General features: G+C 40.9%; 2 long non-coding RNA genes across 2 annotated transcripts in view; one reads left to right on the plus strand and one right to left on the minus strand.

The window, feature by feature from the left end:
- Positions 1–15,475: 15,475 nt before the first annotated feature.
- LOC138967623 (uncharacterized) lies at positions 15,476–19,766 on the minus strand. Its single transcript, XR_011455998.1, has 5 exons — positions 19,626–19,766; positions 19,174–19,335; positions 18,659–18,796; positions 17,925–18,082; positions 15,476–16,648 (listed from the first exon to the last, which is right to left on the minus strand). It is a non-coding gene; the product is annotated as an uncharacterized lncRNA (long non-coding RNA).
- A 160-nt stretch (positions 19,767–19,926) lies between these two features.
- The window catches only part of LOC138967624 (uncharacterized), a 3,060-nt gene continuing 606 nt past the window's right edge, over positions 19,927–22,380 (plus strand). The window contains exons 1-3 of the long non-coding RNA XR_011455999.1: positions 19,927–20,066; positions 20,617–20,709; positions 21,361–22,380. The exon at positions 21,361–22,380 is cut by the window's right edge and continues 606 nt beyond it. This is a non-coding gene — a long non-coding RNA (uncharacterized lncRNA). The remainder of the gene's footprint in view (positions 20,067–20,616; positions 20,710–21,360) is intronic.

Raw genomic sequence — 22,380 nt, forward strand, 5'->3', positions numbered from 1 at the left:
TATCCAAAGCTTCCCAATAGAGACAGTCAGTGTCTTTTGGATTAACAGCTGTTGGTCGAAAGTGTCCGAATGGATGACCTATACCTGTGGTTTGAGAGACACTGATGTCCCGTGACAGGTACATTAGGCTTTTTTCTGCATTGTACGTTTACTTCCTTGATGGGTACACAACGTACATGTACTTTGCTAGCTTCTGAAGATAATCATGGGCGTATGTCCATAAATCACTATGTCAGTATGTATTGTTCTTAATACGGACACAAGATAAACTATTGTCACTTCGACAATACAATCGTCAGTTCTGATAAGAGCTACTCTTTGTCGTTAGGTCAAAATCCATAACATTGCTGACAACAAGGCTGCAAAAAGACGCATTGAAACTCAAATAACAGTTTTACAGTCCAGTGGAAAAAAACACACGAGAACCTAGAGTAACTTTATTCCGGTTGGTTACGTTAGCTGGCTGAAAAACGCTGAGCTTGCAGATTTAGGGCTACGCTTTCTTTTTCATCGGATTGAAACTTGCAAACATCGTGCATAGGAATACTAGAAAGTATTAGTACTAGAAAGAACGAACAAGCAAATTCTTGCACTATCAAAAACCGTTTTTATCCTTGTTATCAACGTCGAAAACATTTCCAATAGAAAAACACCGGCTGACAGCATATGTGTCCATTGTGTGTGGGGGACTTAAGCATAGCATGCGTGGTACTCAAGCAATGTTCAAGAATCATTTCGGAGCAGAAAATTGCATCCCGGAAATGCATACAAGGGACAATCGTAAGGCCTGTCTCCAGGTGGCGACCTTCAAGAAGACAACAACATATATCATTACAACAGCCTCTATACTTCAATTCATCAGGAAGAGGATGTCGATATCTGCCTGGGGAAAACCCACTGATCCGCCCAGGCGAGATCAGTGAATTATTGCGGGGGGCGTTGATATGTCATCCGTCCTACGATGGACACTGTACGCTTCCGTCATGGCGATTGTGAAGCTCACTTCTGGTTGTGAAATGATCTATCGTCATGGATTAGCCACAGTGACGTTGGTATACAGTAAAACAGTATACAGTAACACAGTATACTATAATTTTCCCTAAGGTCTGTTCAACAACAACAACAATGACAACACAACACAGAAGGGGGAGGAGGGGGAGGAGGGCGTTGGCGATGGGAGGAGAAGAGAATGTTATATGTTTATTCTAACCATTGGAGGCAGTTCCTTGCGTTCAGTATCACAAAGAAAGTGTGATCGTGTTATCTGAAGTAAATTAGTTATTGAGTAGTTTTTGTTAATGTTGTGCATAACCTTCGAGTTTAACAGTTTCACACAATATGGAAATATGCAGCTAGATCTTGCAAGTAAATAGTTGGCAACAGAAGACAGTTAAGTTTGGCCGAATGAAATCATCGGGTGCGCTGGGATCGTGTCATAGAGACACTGTGCTAACTAACAGCTTCTCATTGGGGCCACGTGGCCTTGACGTAGTGGTGATGAAACGAAGCGTGAAATTGATCCATTGCGTGATGGTCTGCATTTTGATTTTTTGGTTTATTACAAACTGGAAGTAACGAAAAGGTGTTAATTGATCTTTTTGTAGCGATTTCTTTCTTAGGTCATAGAAACCCAGGTAAACTGAAAAGTGAAATATATTTTATGATAGGGGCAAGCGAAAGAAGATTTCATAAATAAGAGGTGTGTGTGTGTGTGTGTGTGTGTGTGTGTGTGTGTATGTGTGTGTGTGTGTGTGTGTGTGTGTGTGTGTGTGTGTGTGTGTGTGTGTACAGCCACAGTCACACTAGAATATTTATCGCACGAAGTTTCAGGCCACAAGTTATGCCGCATACGATCTTCCTGAAAAGACACAGTAGCTTCATCACTGAAACAACATCGTCGTCATGAGTCAAGAAACAACAATTTAAAAATAAATAAACAAACAAACAAACGAACAATCACCAACGTCGTTATTGCCATCATCATTAGCAGCAGCATGCATAATCATTATCGCTGTCGTTGTCGATGACAATGGAGAAGTTTCAGAGCAGCTGACATTTGCCCTTCACAAATATACACAAATACAATAAACTCAGCTCCCCCCCCCCCCCCCCCTCCACGCGCCCCGATAAGAACACATACTCTCACACGTACACACTAACACAACCACACACACATACACACTCACACACACACACGCATGCGTTCACACACACAAATACACCCGCACCCGCAAACACAGCATAACACACACACGCACACACACATACGCACACTCAGTCTCACATGCAAGTTGGTAATTGTCATGTATCATCTCTCATCTCTTGGTTACTTTCTTTAGTTTCTTGTTTTGCTACAAAAACTTTTATCAACGAAGAGAAAAAGAGGAATCTGATCCATATTATTTTGAATATATTTGAACTAGTTCGCAAGAAAACAAGCTTGTTATCAACATGAAATAAAAAATGGTCCATATTCGGGTCATTCCCCTACCGTTAGTTTCGCAGTCTTTTTTTTTCCCTTTTACTTTCACAATGAACAAGGCAAACACTGAGCTCAAAATAACCAGAAGGATGTACGAAAAATGTGGAAAACACTACACTTATATTCTTCTCCTCTCTATGTGTACTGAGGCAGACCGTTTGAACGGTCGTGTATTCATTCATTTGAAGATAAAATTACCATGTACTCGCCCCATTGTTGATGAAAGAGTTCGACCCAAGAGCGAAAACCAGGTTTGCCAAATAGAATAGAAGGGGACATTGGGACCTCTTTTCATTTTTGTTTACTCAACACTTCACTAGAACCACTTTACTCTTTTCACCCTGTTTGTGGGGAGGGGGGGGGGGGGGGGGGGACTTTTATGAAACCGCATTGCGACCTTCGCTGTGGTGCTTCTTTTGTGGAAATGTCAATACGAACTGTTTCACCTCGTAAGCACATTTTCTGTCCCAGTTGATCCTTCGGTTTCAGTGTCTGCTTTTACCCCTCCAGCTCTTAGAAACGTTTTCTGCTTAATGTGCACTAATTGTTATTGAAATGGTCAATTCTCCACCTCTGTCTCTGTCTTCCTCTGTCTGTCTGTCTGTCTGTCTCTCGCTCTGTCTGTCTGTATCTCCCTCTCTCTCTCCTCTTTCTCTCTCTCTTTGTCTCAGTGTCTGTCTGTCTCTCTGTCTGTTTGTCTGCCTGTTTCTCTCTCTCTCTCTCTCTCTCTCTCTCTCTTTCTCTCTGTGTATTTGTCTCTTTCTCTCTGTGTCTGTCCATCTCTCTCTCTCTCTCTCTTTGTCTGTCTCTCTGTCTGCCTGTTTCTCTCTCTCTCTCTCTCTCTCTCTCTCTCTCTCTCTCTCTCTCTCTCTCTCTCTCTCCATCGCTCTGCCTCTCGATCTGACACTGTCTCTGTCTGTCTGTCTCTCTATCGGTCTTTTTGTCTGTCAGTCTCTCTCTCTCTTTCTCTCTCTCTCTCTCTCTCAGTCTCTCTTTCTCCCTCACTCTCTCTCTCTCTCTCTCTCTCTCTCTCTCTCTCTCTCTCTCTCTCTCTCTCTCTCAGGAGAGTGTGTCTCTCTGCCCGTTTTGGAAAGAGAGAGAGAGAGAGAGAGAGAGAGAGAGAGAGAGAGAGAGAGAGAGAGAGAGAGAGAGAGAGAGAGAGAGAGCGAGCAAGAGTTACTTCCCTTTCATCGATAAATGCGGTCACACACTTGTATTCAAATGAAGCACTCGGTTGCTGTCAATCGCTTCGCTGTGCGCATTTTTGTGGGACAGAACAATTAACCGCATTCTTTACGATGGTTTTTATCATATCTCAAAAATCAGAAATACTATGGCTGAAATGGGATCGTAGGTCCTATTGTGATCGCATGAGAACGCAGTTACTGACCGAACACACGCCTTGTGCAATACATAGTAGCACGACACGCGCACAGTTGTACAGGTGCTCTAAACGCACAGTTCTACAGGTGCTCTAAACGCACAGTTCTACAGGTGCTCTAAACGCACAGTTCTACAGGTGCTCTAAACGCACAGTTCTACAGGTGCTCTAAACGCACAGTTCTACAGGTGCTCTAAACGCACAGTTCTACAGGTGCTCTAAACGCACAGTTCTACAGGTGCTCTAAACGCACAGTTCTACAGGTGCTCTAAACGCACAGTTCTACAGGTGCTCTAAACGCACAGTTCTACAGGTGCTCTAAACGCACAGTTCTACAGGTGCTCTAAACGCACAGTTCTACAGGTGCTCTAAACGCACAGTTCTACAGGTGCTCTAAACGCACAGTTCTACAGGTGCTCTAAACGCACAGTTCTACAGGTGCTCTAAACGCACAGTTCTACAGGTGCTCTAAACGCACAGTTCTACAGGTGCTCTAAACGCACAGTTCTACAGGTGCTCTAAACGCACAGTTCTACAGGTGCTCTAAACGCACAGTTCTACAGGTGCTCTAAACGCACAGTTCTACAGGTGCTCTAAACGCACAGTTCTACAGGTGCTCTAAACGCACAGTTCTACAGGTGCTCTAAACGCACAGTTCTACAGGTGCTCTAAACGCACAGTTCTACAGGTGCTCTAAACGCACAGTTCTACAGGTGCTCTAAACGCACAGTTCTACAGGTGCTCTAAACGCACAGTTCTACAGGTGCTCTAAACGCACAGTTCTACAGGTGCTCTAAACGCACAGTTCTACAGGTGCTCTAAACGCACAGTTCTACAGGTGCTCTAAACGCACAGTTCTACAGGTGCTCTAAACGCACAGTTCTACAGGTGCTCTAAACGCACAGTTCTACAGGTGCTCTAAACGCACAGTTCTACAGGTGCTCTAAACGCACAGTTCTACAGGTGCTCTAAACGCACAGTTCTACAGGTGCTCTAAACGCACAGTTCTACAGGTGCTCTAAACGCACAGTTCTACAGGTGCTCTAAACGCACAGTTCTACAGGTGCTCTAAACGCACAGTTCTACAGGTGCTCTAAACGCACAGTTCTACAGGTGCTCTAAACGCACAGTTCTACAGGTGCTCTAAACGCACAGTTCTACAGGTGCTCTAAACGCACAGTTCTACAGGTGCTCTAAACGCACTATGCAGACAGTGACTGCCTTGTAAGGTGCACACAGGCAAACGTCTTACATGCAAATATTTCCATATTTTGGAAAACAAAACCCGGACTTCCAAGTTCACTGACCACGCACATACAGCTGCTCCCCCCCCCCCCCCCCCCCCGGAGACACATGCACAATGCACATAGGCAGAAACACATGCACGTGCGCCAACAAATCCACGTGTATCATGTCGTGCCCCCCCCCCCCCCCTCCACACAGAACACACTGACGCGCTCGCATGTGCAGCAACATATTTCTGCGGTCAAAAACACATACATACACACGAAATATTTCTCATTCTTCCGCCCCCGCCTCCACCCCCGCCTCCAACCCCCCCCACCCCAACTTCTCTTGCGGCCTCTCAGATGCATGAATAAATTATCTTTGCAAGCACCATCAATCTGTCGCATCACTTTATTGTTGACCAAGCGAAGATATTCGGGTTGACGTGGCGCAGCAGCGAACATTCAACCTCTTGCACTGCTGCGCTAGAATTCGTTCAATCAAATAGGTAGTTGAATCATGTGGTTGCCACTGGCAAGCTGCCTGGTGATCTGTCTCGGCCTTCTTTTTCTCCTGTGTCAGTGTGTGTGCGCGCGCGCGAGTGTGTGTGTGTGTGTGTGTGAGTGTGTGTGCAAGCGTGCGTGCGTGCGTGCACACATGTAAACACACGTCTTTGTGCACAAGCGCATGTATATATACCTGTAAGATTTCTAAATCAAACACCGTGTTCCTTTAAAAACTCAGAATCTTGAGAATGTTCCTACATTTCGTAGTTCGTACACATTTAGTCCTGTTTCATTTTGGTTTGCGAACTCTACATGGCGTCTGCACTATCAGAGAATTGAGTTTTAATAGTGACTCTGCGCCTCCACTCGGACAGACAGAAACAAACGCACTATTATGCACGCATGCACACGTAGGCTTATATTTTTTCGGGGACACTGACACACGCGCACACGCACGCACCCACAAAATAGCCGAGACAGCGGGACGCACACACCCAAACACAAACACGCACACGCACGCACATAATAGAGAAAGAGGGATGCCCGCACACACACACACACACACACACACACACACACACATAGTGACTGACACACACACATACGCACACACACCGCACGCACAAACACACAAGGCTCACACACACCGGCACACACACACACACGCACACACACAGACACACAAACACACACTCACACACACACACACACACACACACACACACACACACAACCTGACTAGCCAACATATTACACTATCTATGGTGACAAAAGGTGGGACGAGACACGCTGTCAACGCACAATGACACAAGCCTGGCTTCACAGCACTGCCACTGAGTGCAGAAACTTCGCAAGACATCGCATTTTTAGCTGACAGGTTACCTTGCCGCAGTCAAGGACAGGCGCTAACATGACAAGTCGCGAACATTCTATTATAAAGCCTTTTCAACTTTGTTGCGGCCAAAGACCCCAGCTGCCTGCTCATTGAGATTGAATGACGAAGACAGCAAAGTTATCACACACAAAATAACAAAATGAAAAAACAACTCGGTGACTGACAACGTGTCAATTTGAAACCTTGGTGTGTGTGTGCGCAATGGTATGCGTGTGTGTGTGTGTGTGTGTGTGTGTGTGTGTGTATGTGTGAGTGTGTGTGTGTACCGTGCAAATGTGTGCGTGTGTGAGTGCAAGCACAGGACTGAGTGCATTAATTTAGTTGGTGAAATTGATGTGGAGCGGCCAGGTGGTTGCAGTACTATTTACAAAATTAATGAGCTAATTTATTGTACTAACCCATCTTTCTCATTTTGTGCTAAGCATTTAGCTAGACTTCCTAAAGCCAACAGTTTTATGAAATAAAATACCCCCCTCCCGCCAAAAAACAATAAAAATTTTTAAAAATCTCTCATTTGAGATGCACAAACATTATTTGAAAGTTAAAGAAGTATCCCTTAAAAAATGTATTGAGATTTCAGTGCCTCTGCCTGTAGGTTGTGGGGGGTCAAGGGAACTCGGGGAGATAACCGACATGTCAGTGTCAGCGACGGGTGGCATGTGTGTGTGTGTGTGTGTGTGTGTGTGTGTGTGTGTGTGTGTGCGCGTGTGTGTGTGTGTGCGTGTACGTGTGCATGCGTGTGTGTATGTGTGTGTGCGTGCGTGCGTTTGTGCGTGCGTGCACGTGTGTCTGTGTGTCCATGCGTGCGTTTGTGCGTGCGTGTTCGTGTGTGCGTGCGTTTGTGCGTGCGTGCACGCGCGTGTGTGTGTGTGCCGTGTGTAATTGCTTAATTGCACCCTTATTTCTAACCCCAATTGTAGCCAGCCGAGTAAACCTGGCAAACACTGACTGTTGTAGCCTGCAAACCACACGGGTGAGGCCAGTCCACACTCGCAGTTGAGACATAAAACACCCAGTTCTTACCCCCCGCCGATTTGCCCATTCTGTCTTGGCTTTGTGAAAATGTCCAGGTATTGTATAGTACTGTGGGTCTTGAACATACCTAACTGTTCGTTTGTGTGTGTGTGTGTGTGTGTGTGTGTGTGTGTGTGTGTGTTTGTGTGTGATCGTTTGTGTATGTGTGTGTATTTGTGTGTGTGCGTGTGTGTGTGTGTGTGTGTGCCCGGTGTGTGTGTGTGTGTGTGTGTGTGTTTATATGTGTTTGTGTGTGTTGCCGGTGTGTGTGTGTGTGTGTGTGTGTGTGTGTGTGTGTGTGTGTGTGTGTGTACGGGAGGTGTATGTCACTTTGTGTGCCGTACTCTAGCTCAAAAGGGAAATAAGAAAGAGGATTATCTTTCGCATCTGATTTTTTCCCCGGATTTGCCAACGGATGTTTTGATGCGGCTAAGCCGGAAGTTCGATCCACTAGGCCCTATATCATTTCTTTTTCTCCGGAAAAAAAACAAACCCGGACGTTTTTCCATCATTCCACCTCGACCGTTAGCTTCTCTACCCCTAATCCCTCACCCGCCCCCTCCTCTTCCTCCCCTTCCTCCCCGCTGTTCTCTCCTCCTTCCTCCTCCCTGTTCTCTCCTCCTTCCTCCTCCCTGTTCTCTCCTCCTTCCTCCTCCCTGTTCTCTCCTCCTTCCTCCTCCCTGTTCTCTCCTCCTTCCTCCTCCCTGTTCTCTCCTCCTTCCTCCTCCCTGTTCTCTCCTCCTTCCTCCTCCCTGTTCTCTCCTCCCCTTCCTCCCCGCTGTTCTCTCCTCCTTCCTCCTCGCTTACCCCACTTTTCGGCGAAAAGAGGATGGAGCTGTCTTGCCAGCGGTTTTCCCGCTATTTCCATTGTTTACCATGTAGGATGCGTAGATGCAGAAGAGGCATGGGTGTGACGGTTTTACACAGAAGCTAAAAGATATAGATTCTTATGTAGAGATGCACACAATCTCTGTTCTTGCTGACACTGTTCTCTCTCTTTCAAGAATACACGACAGCGTCAATTCTATTATACACCATTTCATTTATGTATGAATAATTGCAAAAAAGTTACAACACCCTCTATTAATCATAAGATATGTTACAATCAATAGATGCCCTCAATGGGAGAACACAAGTCAATTCTTCGAATATTTGTAGATGAACACAAGATCTGGACAAATGATGTTTATGAAGCGGTTTGTCTGATGCTTAGCTTGTGATCGATGAACTCATGAAGACAGGATGTAGTACAGTTGATGTTGCGACGAAGACAGTCCAGCAAAGGCAGGTCGACGTCACCAACGGGTACGTAGATTTACAAAATGTCCAGGAGAGGCTTCACCATCGTCACAGATAACACAGCAGATCCAGCGGAATATAGATATAAATATAACAGTTGATCCAACTCTCTTCCAAGAGAGATCAGTGTCTGCACACAAAGTGTAGCATACTGTTAACCAATCGTTTATCTAACGCATTCACAACAAAATAGAACACGTAACAGCATCGCGGAGAAATGGAACACAGCAAACATATTTATATCATTCAACTTCTTCAAACAACGAGACAAATCTGCCGTGTATTGGCAGAAGGCAGTAAGTCCAAATTTGGTAAAAATGAGATTGTCATATCATAATGCAGAGGGGAAAAAGGCGCATCTTGTGTCAAAATTTCTAAGATGTGCGATCAATATTTATGGACTTTTTGAAGAAGTAAGTCCACTAAAAATATTTAATCGAAGGATAAAAATCGGCAAATGGAAGCAAGTCCAGGGACTTTTGGTTTTCAGGTTTGCACTGGACTTACTTCCTTGCAAGCCTCAACACGAGTTTGCATGGTTGAGCGCTATATGTCCATTAGCCAATCGCGTTCACCCTTGTGTAATCCTGACTGCGGTTAACCAATTAGAACTAAGCTTATTGTATCATTATTTCCCTGGCCTTTGTCGGGGAAAATGGCGATGAGAGCTGCAGCTGCCGACGTGTTCAACTATCCGAAGCAACAGTAAGTTGGTTTGTTTGTTTCATTTTTGTTGTTGGCAGTTTTGCGTTCCGGTCTGAAATGAATATCTCTCAATAGGTGTATGGGAATTTACAACGACAACACTGATTTTCTGACTGATTTGGGTATTCCAATGTGCACTTGCATTACGGAGCTAGCAAGTAAAATGCCATAGTTCAAATGCCCATTTATTATAGTTTTGTTGTTGTACGCTACTTCTACCGTGACTTCTTGACTATTCACTTCTGCTATTTTCATCATGATATTTATGGATGCATTTACCATGTTTCTAATACAAAGAGATAGTTGTTTTGATCTAGAATGAGTGACGTGTGGTCTTGCGCACTGACAGCGTGTTAGATCTGGAACAGTATGACATTATACTGGAGGATTGTTCTCCGGTCTCTTTGTGCTTCCAACCATCGGAATAAGTATTATGTCCTATTGTATTTGACAGAAATGTGATTCGAAGTGGGACAGGCAGCGACGACAGCTGCAGCACACAGTCTGAGGGATACTCGCCACCACTGCCCCTTTATGTTCAAGGGCCCAAAACAAGGTATGTTTCACTGACACAGCCAAAAATAGCGTGCAACATTTTTTCATTCCTTTCTTTTCTCGGGCTGAAGAGGTATATTTTAAAACGAGCAACATCTTTACATCATTTTCGTTGCAGTTGTATTAGTATCATCAGCAGCATCAGTAATAGTTTGTCATTATTTTAGCCCGGAGGGGGGGGGGGGGGTGATGTGCGCGAGAGAGGAAAAGGATGATGTGAAGGAGGGTGGGGAGGAGATTTGTCAATAAAATGTCTCACTTTTGCTGCCTTTTTCATTTGACAGATGTAAGCGTTGCTGGCAGGTTGCAACTGCGAGATACAACCACCTCGGCTTGCAGGAGAAGAGGCCACAATGGACCTTGCCCAAATGAAAATGCCAGCAACATACGACGGTTATGGGCCAAAGAAGAGGAAGAGGAGTAATACTGACAACTTTCAGTTTGACAATAACAGATGCTGAGCGCAGAGATGCAGAACGTGGGGACGAGGAGGGGGAGGAGGTGGGGGGATTGTATGTTGTTTGTTAGTTATCCAAACAGGCTCATGGAAAAAAATCTACATCCAGTTAATCGCTGTAGTTGATAATTGTCATCAGTCGGATGGCAGAATGTCAGTGAATAGTTTTAGAAGGGATGTAGACTGTAACTGGGGTAGATGGGGTGATAAATGAATATACTATATCATAGTTTGCAAGTTTGTGGTTTTGCTAGTTGAACACTCAACTACAATGTTTGTGGACAGTGTGTGAATTACTATGTAATTCTACTACTACTAGCAAATGCAGCGCGCATGGTGTATAACTACAGATGGTTATATAGTTCATCACACAGTCTTCAAGACTAATTAAACAAATTTTGTTCAAAAGTGGAACACTTCAGCTGAAAGTCAACACTGCACGATACTATTGTTAACTCTGGTATAATGGCGGTTTGTTAAACCATTTCTTTTTTTCACGCTGTTGCTTTAATTTTGTGTCCTTTGGAAATCAAGACTGCACGATTATCTATTGTTAATTCTGGTATAATGGCGGCTTGTCAAACCAGTTCTTTTTGTCATGCTGTTGCTTTAATTTTGTGTACTTTGGAAATCAAGACTGCACGATGACCTATTCTTAATTATGGTATAATGGCGGCTTGACACACTAGTTATTGGCTCACGTAAGTGTAGCCTATGCGATGATAAACTTTGTCTGTCTGTGCGTGCGTGCGTGCGTATGTGCGTGCGTGCGTGCGTGCGTGTGTATGTCTGTGATAGAAACTTTAACATTTCCGAGTCTATGGATTACGTCAGTCTCGGTCAAAAGTGTTCGACGTGTGTGATAGAAACTATTTGAAGACGTCACATTATGACGTAAGAGGGTTAGACGTCACGCAAAGGAATTACTGAAAGTCTCGGTCATTGTTATTGTGAGCGGGCCGAGACTACTTGGCAGATCCAGGGTCTCGCTTTCTTGCACAGTTTCACCTATGCTTACTGTGTGTGTGTGTGTGTGTGTGTGTGTGTGTGTGTGTGTGTGTGTGTGTGTGTGTGTGTGTGTGTGTGTGTGTGTGTGTATGTGTGACGGAGTGATTGAGTTTGTGTTACTGTTTGTCGATTTCTTACGTGAGCCTTGAAGGCTTCGCCTCTTGTTTTTGTCATGCTGTTGCTTTAATTTTGTGTCCTTTGGAAATCGTTAGTCAAACTCAATAAATAAAACGTCTTATTGTCGGATCCTGGATTCTAATTCTTATGAGCAAACGAAAGCGAGAAAGAGAGTGAAAAGGAAAGAAAAAGTGTGTGTGTGTGTGTGTGTGCATGCGTGTGTGTGTGTGTGTGTGTGCATGCGTGTGTGTGTGTGTGTGTGTGTGTGTGTGTGTGTGTGTGTGTTACAGACAAGCAGCAAGATAAAAAGCGTGTGTGTGTGTAAACGTTGTCTTAGATTTTTATTTTAATGTTAAAAGACTTGCGTTCAAGTCAATATTTGTCTTGTGAATATCAAAAGAGAGTATCAAGACTTGTATTAAAAATAAAGTAGATGTGTACTGCCGGGCAGTACATACCCCAAGCGAAGTCGTCCATCTGTGTGTACATGATTCTCTCTCTCTCTCTCTCTCTCTCTCTCTCTCTCTCTCTCTCTCTCTCAGTCTTAAAATGTGTCATCGATGACGTGTTTTCATACTTGCTAATGCGGCAGGCTAATCATGACGTCAAATTGAAACTTCTTGAAGTCTCTCAGAAAGGGACATGAAAACCATGTGGGGGTTACTGGTTTGGGCTGAAAAAAAACCCAACTCCACCTAAAATTCAAGCGCCTATGGGGCTGAATTATGCAGCATAAATTGTGAAACATCAGGATATCTCACACTTTCAATTCTGCCATCATGTCAAATCTGACAACAAACCTACCCACAAAATGTCATAAATATCGGTGTAGAATTGAGACTTAACGGTTTTTAACTGCCAAAAATAAGTTTTTTTGACTGGAATAGTTTGTCTTGAAATTCAGTTTGGGACAACGGACCCACCCACTAAATTTCATAAAGATAGGTGAAAATTTAAATGTAACGGTTTTTAACTGCCAAAATTATGTTTTTCTTCTGGAAAAGTATGGAGTGAAAATCAGTTGGGGACAACGAACCTACCCACAAAATTTCATAAATATCGATGAAGAATTGAGATTTAACGGTTTTTAACTGCCAAAAATAAGGTTTTTTGTCTGGAAAAGTATGTCTTAAAATTCAGTTTGGGACAACGGACCCACCCACTAAATTTCATAAAGATAGGTGAAGAATTGAAATTTAACGTTTTTTAACTGCCAAAATTATGTCTTTCTTCTGGAAAAGTATAGAGTGAAAATCAGTTGGGGACAACGAACCTACCCACAAAATTTCATAAATATCGGTGAAGAATTGAAATTTAACGGTTTTTAACTGCCAAAATTATGTTTTTCTTCTGGAAAAGTATGGAGTGAAAATAAGTTGGGGACAACAAACCTACCTTTAAAATTTCATAAGAATCAGTGAAGAAATAGGATTTAACGATTTTTTAACAGCCTTGACACTGAACATTTGATAAATCATTGGTGATGTCATCATAACCCAGTCGTTGTAGTTGTCGTCGTAGTTGTTGGTGTTGTTGTTGTCATGTTCGTTGTCGTGATTGTTGTTGTTCTCGTGTTGTTGTTTTTGTTGTTGTTGTTGTTGTTGTTGTTGTTGTTGTTGTTGTTGTCGTCGTCGTCGTCGATGTCATTTGTTGTTGTTGTTGTTATCGTCGTCGTCGTCGTCATCGTCGTCGTTGTCAGAGGTTATTTCTAAAGATTTCATTGATAGTCTTTGTTCTCGTCACCAAGACTTGCTAAGAACAAGCTTGGAACAGCAAGAGTTCCAAGAACAAGATTAGAACAACTCATTACATCATTACCAGTACGTCATTTGTATTTAGAACACACTTTAGAAAAAAACTCTTCAGCTACAAACCAGTCACCCTCACATGTCGGAGGTGTTTGTCTAAACCACTTACTGAAATGTTTTGAGGTTTAATGACCATACACATGTTGAACCGGTGAGTGTCTTCCGCTGCTTAATTCGCAAATAACTATTTTATTAAAGTCCGCTTGAAACGCTCAAAGATGAAATTCCATGTTAAAAAGTGACAAAAGTTTCACATTTTCCCGTTGTAACAGCTTCCGATGATATTATATGAAAATTCTGATCCTCTGAGAGGATTCCCCGAAACAAAATCAGTTTGTACGCCTAATTTTAATAGAATTGTCCAAACAGTGTCGCTAATATTGTGCTAAAAGATGAATTCTAGAACAATGTTCACAGACAGACACCACTTGGCAAAAAAATTTTCAGTGCTGGGAGATGAAAAAAAAAACTACCTCGCTACGCGCGGGCTTCGCCCGCGCTCCGCTTGGATAATGGTCTTTTTAAACGATATCAATGACACAAGAACGGATTAACAATAAAGTTAATCATGAGTGAGCGACCACAGAATGATAAGCAAAACGAGGCACCAAGACAAAGACTAACTTGAGCATGTGTTGAAATTTAAGAAAACGGGAACATTTGTCTCAGTTAATCACAAAAGAAAATACAAATTGTTCACCAATGAAGTTGTTTGTGCATTCAGAAATTCACGAAATCACTGGACGTAAAGTCACATTTGAAAAAAAGTTCCAAAAGCAGTGCTGCGTGTATTTTCTTTTACTTTCTATTTTCGGAGATAATAAATTAGCAGAAAGCAGTAAGTCCACTTGCTGCTCTATGCCCTTTTCTCAGCCAGATATATCGACCAGGATATAATATGGCAGAAAGCAGTAAGTCCAATGCTGCTTTTTGCCATTTTTTTAAAATAAGATTTAAGTCGGGATATAATTTGGCAGAAAGCAATATATCCTCTTACTGCCTTTTACCATTATTTTTGAGTGAATGAGTTTAGGGAATTAATTCGGCAAAAGGCAGTAAGTCCACAAAAATCATTATTTCTAAGTGATGAATCAAAAGAGGGTTTTAATATTCACAGCAGAAACGCACAATAATGCCCTACATGTTATCAGCAAACAAAAAAATCGTTTAAAGCTTTTCATTCCAAAACAGTGATGCAAACAGAAAATGTCGATTTTCTCGAAACTATGTTTCATGGACTTGCTTCCTTCTGCCTTTACACGGCAGAAATGATTACATGAACTGTAGGCTATACAAGGATTGGCTTCGTCAGACTGAAAGATCTTGGTTATAATTCACCTACTAACCTCCCAGTTAGCATGCTAACGTTAAATTAACGTTAAATTAACGTTAGCGGTAAACGTTAATTTAACGTTTACCGCTAACGTTAATTTAACGTTAATTTGCTCATGTGATAAAACGTTAAATTAACGTTAACATTTAACGTTAATCTAACGTTAATTTAACGTTAATCTAACCATAATATAACGTTAAAATTAACGTTAATTTAACGTTTTTGCAAACATAAAAATAACCAAAATAAAACCAAAATCAAACCATAATATAACGGTTAGATTAACGTTATTTTAACGTTTTTTAAACGTTTATTGCTAACGTAAAAATAACCAAAATAAAACCAAAAAGAAACGTTTTATTAACGTTTATTTAACGTTTTTTTAACGTTTTTTGCTAACATAAAAATAACCAAAATAAAACGTTTTATTAACGTTTATTTAACGTTTTTTTAACGTTTGCATGCAAACATAAAATTAACCAAAATAAAACCATAATCAAACGTTCTCATGCAAACGTTAAATTAACGTTCACATGCAAACGTTAAATTAACGTTCACATGCAAACGTTAAATTAACGTTCACATGCAAACGTTAAATTAACGTTAACATGCAAACGTTAAATTTACGTTCTCCTGAAAACATTAAAATAACATTTGCAAATACAAATTTGAATTAATGCACAGAAAATTCAAGATCACAAATTTTATTTAAAATTTAAATTGTTGAGGTCTTTACCAATTCAATAAGTGAATACTAATTTAATAACAGTAACACTTTTAAAATGTTGAACAATGCATACTAAATTCCTTCAATTGCTAAAACATGAAAATGTGAACTAAAAAAATATTACAACACATTTTTCAGTCTCAGTAAAATACCACAGCATAGTATTATCAATCGGGCAGACAAAAATTATGTGTGGACTTAATCTCATTGAAGTAACGCTACATTGACTAGTTTGAACTTGATAAAAAAAATCATCAGAAGGCGATAACAGGATCAGCAATTAAGAATTTCAATCACAATGCGTTGGTATGGGTTCATCAAGGTAAATACCATAGGGCTGTGCAAACTCATTATCGACAGCGATCACTGTTAATGACAAAATCAGAGATGAAAACAATACAAAGTATTTGCACAATCAATAATACAAGCAAGTCAGTAGCACAAAATATGAGAAACAAAGGGATGTAAGCGCTATTAATGCATACACCTGTGACAAGGATGTAAAGTCTCTTGTTCATTCCAAAGCGTGTTATTCTCACAGGTGCCAAGAAAATTGCTTCCACATAATCTCACTTACTCTTGTTGCACATGTCATATAGCAGAGCAATTACGTCCCTTTGTTTCTCAGATCTTAAAATAGCGCTCTGCTTCATTTCATTAAGATTCTTGCTATCACAAAAGATATTAACATATTTTGTGGAGTAGCTAGATGAAAAACAATCATCGATGAATAAAAATTAACAAGCAGCAAGACTGCATGTTTTCTGCACCACTTTGCCAAACGTGTGTGCACAGTGAATATTTGTTTATGAACTGTTGGTGTTAGTCCTGAATGATGGCACCCATGTAAATGAGGCTTGATGCCGGGCTGCTTTGCAAACACAGCATTCAGAAGCTGTGGGTCAGCAAAGGTGTTGAATCTTGTTAGTGAGATGGCGCGCAATGATGTCCTGTAGCACTAGCAGCTGCCTGCACTCGCTCTTTGACGCTGGTCAAACTTCTGGTCGTAGGTGAAGTCCACCTCACAGAATATGATGATGGTAATGGTGAGGGAGTTCAACTTCTGTTTGAACTATGTGGCCAGGCCAAGCTCCCTGACTTTGAAGTGGTCATAATCTTATGCAGGATACCAACCTGGGATAGAGAAGGAAAAATGGTTCTTAGTCAATGGGTGGGATTACAAACTAAATCACACACACACACACACACACTAACAAAAACATACACTTACAAACAAACATACACACACATTAGCAGTAACAAACACATACAATACATGTACTAAGAAACACACCCATGTATACACACATACACACAGACACACACACACACAGACACACAGGCGCGCATACACACACACACACAGGCGCAAGTCCACATATATGCAAAATCAAAAGTCTCAGCCCAATTTGTAACAAGAGAGAAAGAGAGAGAGAGAGTGTGTGTGTGTGTGTGTGTGTGTATGTTGCAAGCATTACACAACTGATATTGAAATTAAGCACCACAGGAAAAAAACAAGTCGCGTAAGGCGAAAATACATTTAGTCAAGTAGCTGTCGAACTCACAGAATGAAACTCAACGCAACGCAACGCAGCAAGACCGTATACTCGTAGCATCGTCAGTCCACCGCTCACGGCAAAGGCAGTGAAATTGACAAGAAGAGCGGTTTAGTAGTTGCGCTGAGGAGGATAGCACGCTTTTCTTTACCTCTCTTCGTTTTAACTTTCTGAGCGTGTTTTTAATCGAAACATATCATATCTATATGTTTTTGGAATCAGGAACCGACAAGGAATAAGATGAAAGTGTTTTTAAATTGATTTCGAAAATTTAATTTTCATATTAATTGTTATATATATTTAATTTTCAGAGCTTGTTTTTAATCCAAATATAACATATTTATATGTTTTTGGAATCAGCAAATGTTGGAGAATAAGATGAACGTAAATTTGGATCGTTTTATAAAAAATTTTCTTTTTTTACAATTTTCAGATTTTTAATGACCAAAGTCATTAATTAATTTTTAAGCCACCAAGCTGAAATGCAATACCGAAGTCCGGGCTTCGTCGAACATTACTTGACAAAAATTTCAACCAATTTGGTTGAAAAATGAGGGCGTGACAGTGCCGCCTCAACTTTCACGAAAAGCCGGATATGACGTCATCAAAGACATTTATCAAAAAAATGAAAAAAACGTATGGGGATATCATTCCCAGGAACTCTCATGTCAAATTTCATAAAGATCGGTCCAGTAGTTTAGTCTGAATCGCTCTACACACACACACACACAGACAGACACACACACGCACATACACCACGACCCTCGTCTCGATTCCCCCCTCTACGTTAAAACATTTAGTCAAAACTTGACTAAATGTAAAAAAGACGACACTGAGTTAAACAATTCACTTACTGGTCAACAGTGTGAACTTTCAGCACAGACAATGGAAACTTCGATGTTTTTCCCCCTTCTGATTGAATGACTTTGGTACAATCATCTGTCATCAATGAACTCATCATTCTTCCCACCAGTCCAGACACCTTCCCACCAATTGCAGACTTGTTTGTTATCTGAGCGAATAAAAGTCAATATAAATACATGTCATGTGCACAGGAATGAGAACAAGGATTCTCAGTTAGGCAAAAAAAAAAAAAAATAGGTGTGGTTACGGTAACATAGCCAAAATAAAATAGGGTAGGAAGGTAGGCAATCACTTTTTTTTTTTTAACTTTTTTTTCTAACGTGTACAAATTAAACCTAGTTGACAGGGAAATAAGTGTGCGACTCGGGCGCTTTCGCTTTCATTGCGTTTTCTGCACTCGTTTATTTGGGTTTTTTTGGTTGTTTTTTGACAAATGTAATAAAAAGTTATAGGGTCGGCCCAAAAAAATAGGGTAGGTCAGGTTACCGTAACCACACCTATTTTTTTTTTTAGGCCTTATCACAAAAACAAAAACAAACAAGCACAGAATGACAACATGTTTTCCTAAATGTTATTAAACTTAAACACAGAAAAGTTCATCATACCAGTCCATCACTGAAACAGAAACGGTTGATATATGAATTTATATGAGTGTGGGTGGGGGGGTGGGTGGGTTGTGGGTCTGTTGCAAGCAATAATTATACATGTACCAAATTGTACTCACTGCTTTCAAAGCTGATAATTGTAAACCTTGATGGGTTGTCCCCTTCCAACTGCATGCTTTGGTACAGCCATCCTTCAGACTGTGGCCCCCTCCCATTGCCACCTCTCTCTCTCCGATTGTAGACAGGATTTTTTTCATCTGAAAGAAATAATGTCCAATTAATAATAATACGAATTTGCACAAAGGACTGGAAACAGAATTGAAAGTAATTCTGATTTAACCAACAAATTTACAAAAGCACATTGATAGATTATTTTCCCTAATATGTTCCAACAGACAGTTGAGTAATTACAGGTCACCAGAAAGGTCCACCACTGAAACAGGTACAGTTCAAATTGGAGTTTGTGTGTGTATGTAATGTATACATGTGGAAAGGGGTGGCCGGTGGGATGGGGGATGCGTGTGTACATGTGTGTGTGTGTGTTTTGCAAGCATTACACAACTGATTATATAATAATTACACAACAAATTGTTCTGTCAGTTACATTGAAAACTCATTTAAAAAACCCACTTACTGTTTTCCAATGCAAACCTTCAGCTTGTTTAAGAATGGAAATTGGTTTTGCCTTTTCCCATCCAAATGCGATGAACGGCCATGCCATCAATCAGCTCACTTTTCTTTTGACCAGTTAAGGCACCTCCCCACCAAATGCAGACAGTTTTTTTGTGGTATAAATCTGAAAGAATAAAAGCTATTTATTTATATATGCACAACAGAATCATAAAAGGATTCTTAGTTAAAATCACCATTTCAGGCAACAACAACAATAAAGAAAAACAGCAAACACCTAAACACACACACGGTGACACACACACAGTGACACACACACACACACCTAAGAAACAAAGCAAACTTTTTAGTCTCATCATGCAGTCATGTATTCCAAGAGATAAAAAATACATCTGATCTAGTCTCAATAATTAGCAAATCTATCTTCCAAGTTCCATAGACAATACGAATACTCACTCAAAGTTTGTAAAAATCTTGAAACCAGTCCAGTTATGTCTTGCGCCTTCGGTCTTAGTATTGGACTGTCCAGTCTGGTTCGTTTCTGTTGGTGTATCATAGTGCTCTTGCAAAGTTCTGCCAGTGCCAGTTTCCAATCTTCCTCATCAGCACAACTTGCCGTTACGTCTTTCGATAACTAGAAACGAAAATTCTGAGTGACCTCCCTTGATCGCCAAGGGACATTACTCTCAGTCTCAAACTTTTCACTGTGGAACTGGAATCGAAATAAAAAAAGTTTCTGTAACAGTTTTTAACACGCTAGCAACTTCAAAGTCAGTGTGACTGCTGATACATGTATAAGATAACATGCTACACTTCAGCATATCAGGAATACACACTACAGATCTTGTGACGCTGAGGCGAATGGCAAATGGAACTTTCAGCACTGAAGAAATTCAGGTAATGTTGTGATTCATAGTTCACGATCCGTTGGCATTGTGATTGTTGATTTATTTTTCATACGAGTCACAAATATCAAAGCAATATCATGCATAACGATTGGAAAGGTGGATTTCTCTCTCTTTCTTTCCTGCCTTCTGTCTCTTTCTTTCTCTGTTTCAGTCTCTCTCTGTGTCTTTCTGTCTCTAGACTCTGTCTGTTACTCTCTCTCTCTCTCTCTCTCTCTCAATCTGAAAATTTCTCTCTCTCTCTCTCAATCTGATACTTTCCACACATGTGCACCCAGGGCACTTACTGTTCAATCTTACAGCTTCAGGTCAAATGCATTACTGTACAGTAAATAAGAGATCTCAGGAGAGGCATGGGGAGTAATTTTCGAAAATGATCTATTCAAAGGTTTGATTGACAACTGCTCTCTCCCTCCCCCCTCCCCTCCCCCCCCCCCCCCATTCCCACTCTCTATCTCTCTGTCTTCATTAACAAGTAAAGATTTGAGTGTGTTTAGACTATTGTAATTAATGCAATTCACACATCAATGCTTTCATTGCAGGGTGGGAGGAATTACCATGAGGATGGAACAGAAAGCATTCACAGGGATGTAAACTACAAGGTACAACCCCGACATTCTGGCTGTTGAGGCCAAGTAAGTGTGTGTCACTGTGTGTGTCACTGTGTGTGTGTGTGTGTGTGTGTGTGTGTGTGTGTGTGTTTGCAGGTAAAATCCTTGTTTAACGCTAAGATGAATGTTCCAGCAGTCATATTATTATATAACAGAAAATCATATTTGAGAGAAGGCAGTGTTATTGTCAGGCCTCAGCATAGGGTCATTGATACATGTAATTCTTGGCTGGTCGGCCATCACATCATTTCGACATGTAGGAGGTCTTCTGACAGAACAATTTGTTGTAGCTGGGACATCTTTACCTATACATATTTTTAGTCAAGGTCCAACTGACATTCCATTGTCTGGGGAACATTTTTGGGAAGGTGTTCTGTGTGTGTGTAGGTGGGGTGGGGGTGGACGGGTGGGTAGGGCTGTTGTCCGTGCCAGGCAGCATTGACATAGAGCATTTCATTCAAACACAGAATGATGCTATCAAAGTTAGCAAATTCACAGAAGTAAATTCAACAATATTGGCATAATGCAAAGACAATTTAAACCTTATTTACCTTCAGTTCTATGTTCAGCAAAGAACACCAACAAAGAAGACATAATTATAGTGTTTACACTGAAGTTCTCAAATAACACTGAATTCTTTATGTTTTAAGATTGTTGCATTCTTTGTCTTTGCAGGTGTCATAGCATGTGGAGCAGATCTTCAAAGTCGCCTATTGCAGACATGTCATCGTCTGCACTGGTTGTATCGACAACTTTTTCCATGGCTACTGCTGCAGATTTAACAAATATATCGTCTGCTGCAAATTCAACAACTTCTGTGTCTGTTGCTGCTGCAAACTTAACAACTTCTGTGTCTGCTCCTGCTTAAAATTCAACAATTCTTGTTGACTGGTGCTGCTGCAAAGTGAATGACTTCTTTGTTTGCTGCTGCAGATTTAACAAGTATATCGTCTGCTGCAAATTCAACAACTTTTTTGTCTGCTGCTGCTCCTGCTGCAAACTTAACAACTTCTGTGTCTGCTCCTGCTTAAAATTCAACAATTCTTGTTGTCTGGAGCTGCTGCAAAGTGAATGACTTCTTTGTGTGCTGCTGCAGATTTAACAAATATATCGTCTGCTGTAAATTCAACAACTTCTTTGTCTGCTGCAGATACTACACATTCAACAACTTCTGTGTCTGCTCCTGCTTCAAATTCAACAATTCTTTTTATCTGCTGCTGCAAAGTGAGCGACTTCTTCCTCTGCTGGTGGTGTTGCAAATAACCTCATATTTCCTTGTCTCTTGTGGCATCATTTTGGATGTATAATATATATATCTGCAAAGAACTTTTTAAACCCAAAAGATGGAATAGAATTGGTAAATTTCTAGGTACAGAACCTAAAAGTGTGGTATATATATATATATATCCAAACTCACTTCTAGAAACTTTAGAACTGATTCAACTTTTGACATTTTTATCATGGTTTTATTTTTTATTTTTTATATTGTGGAAATATCAAGGAATGATGAATAAATGTTTACAACATATTGTCAAAACATGTTTCTAATGGTTTTATTTATTTTTCTTGTTTTGTTTTATGTTAGCATGTACACTCTTTGGCTCAAAATATGAGACCTGGCCAGTACCATCCTTGCAATGAGACAGAGATAAAAAAATAAAAAATCAACAGCCTGCATGCTCTCCGGATTAAGTA

Source organism: Littorina saxatilis, linkage group LG5 (assembly GCF_037325665.1).
Source record: "Littorina saxatilis isolate snail1 linkage group LG5, US_GU_Lsax_2.0, whole genome shotgun sequence".
In the NCBI taxonomy this organism is placed as follows: Eukaryota; Metazoa; Mollusca; class Gastropoda; order Littorinimorpha; family Littorinidae; genus Littorina; species Littorina saxatilis.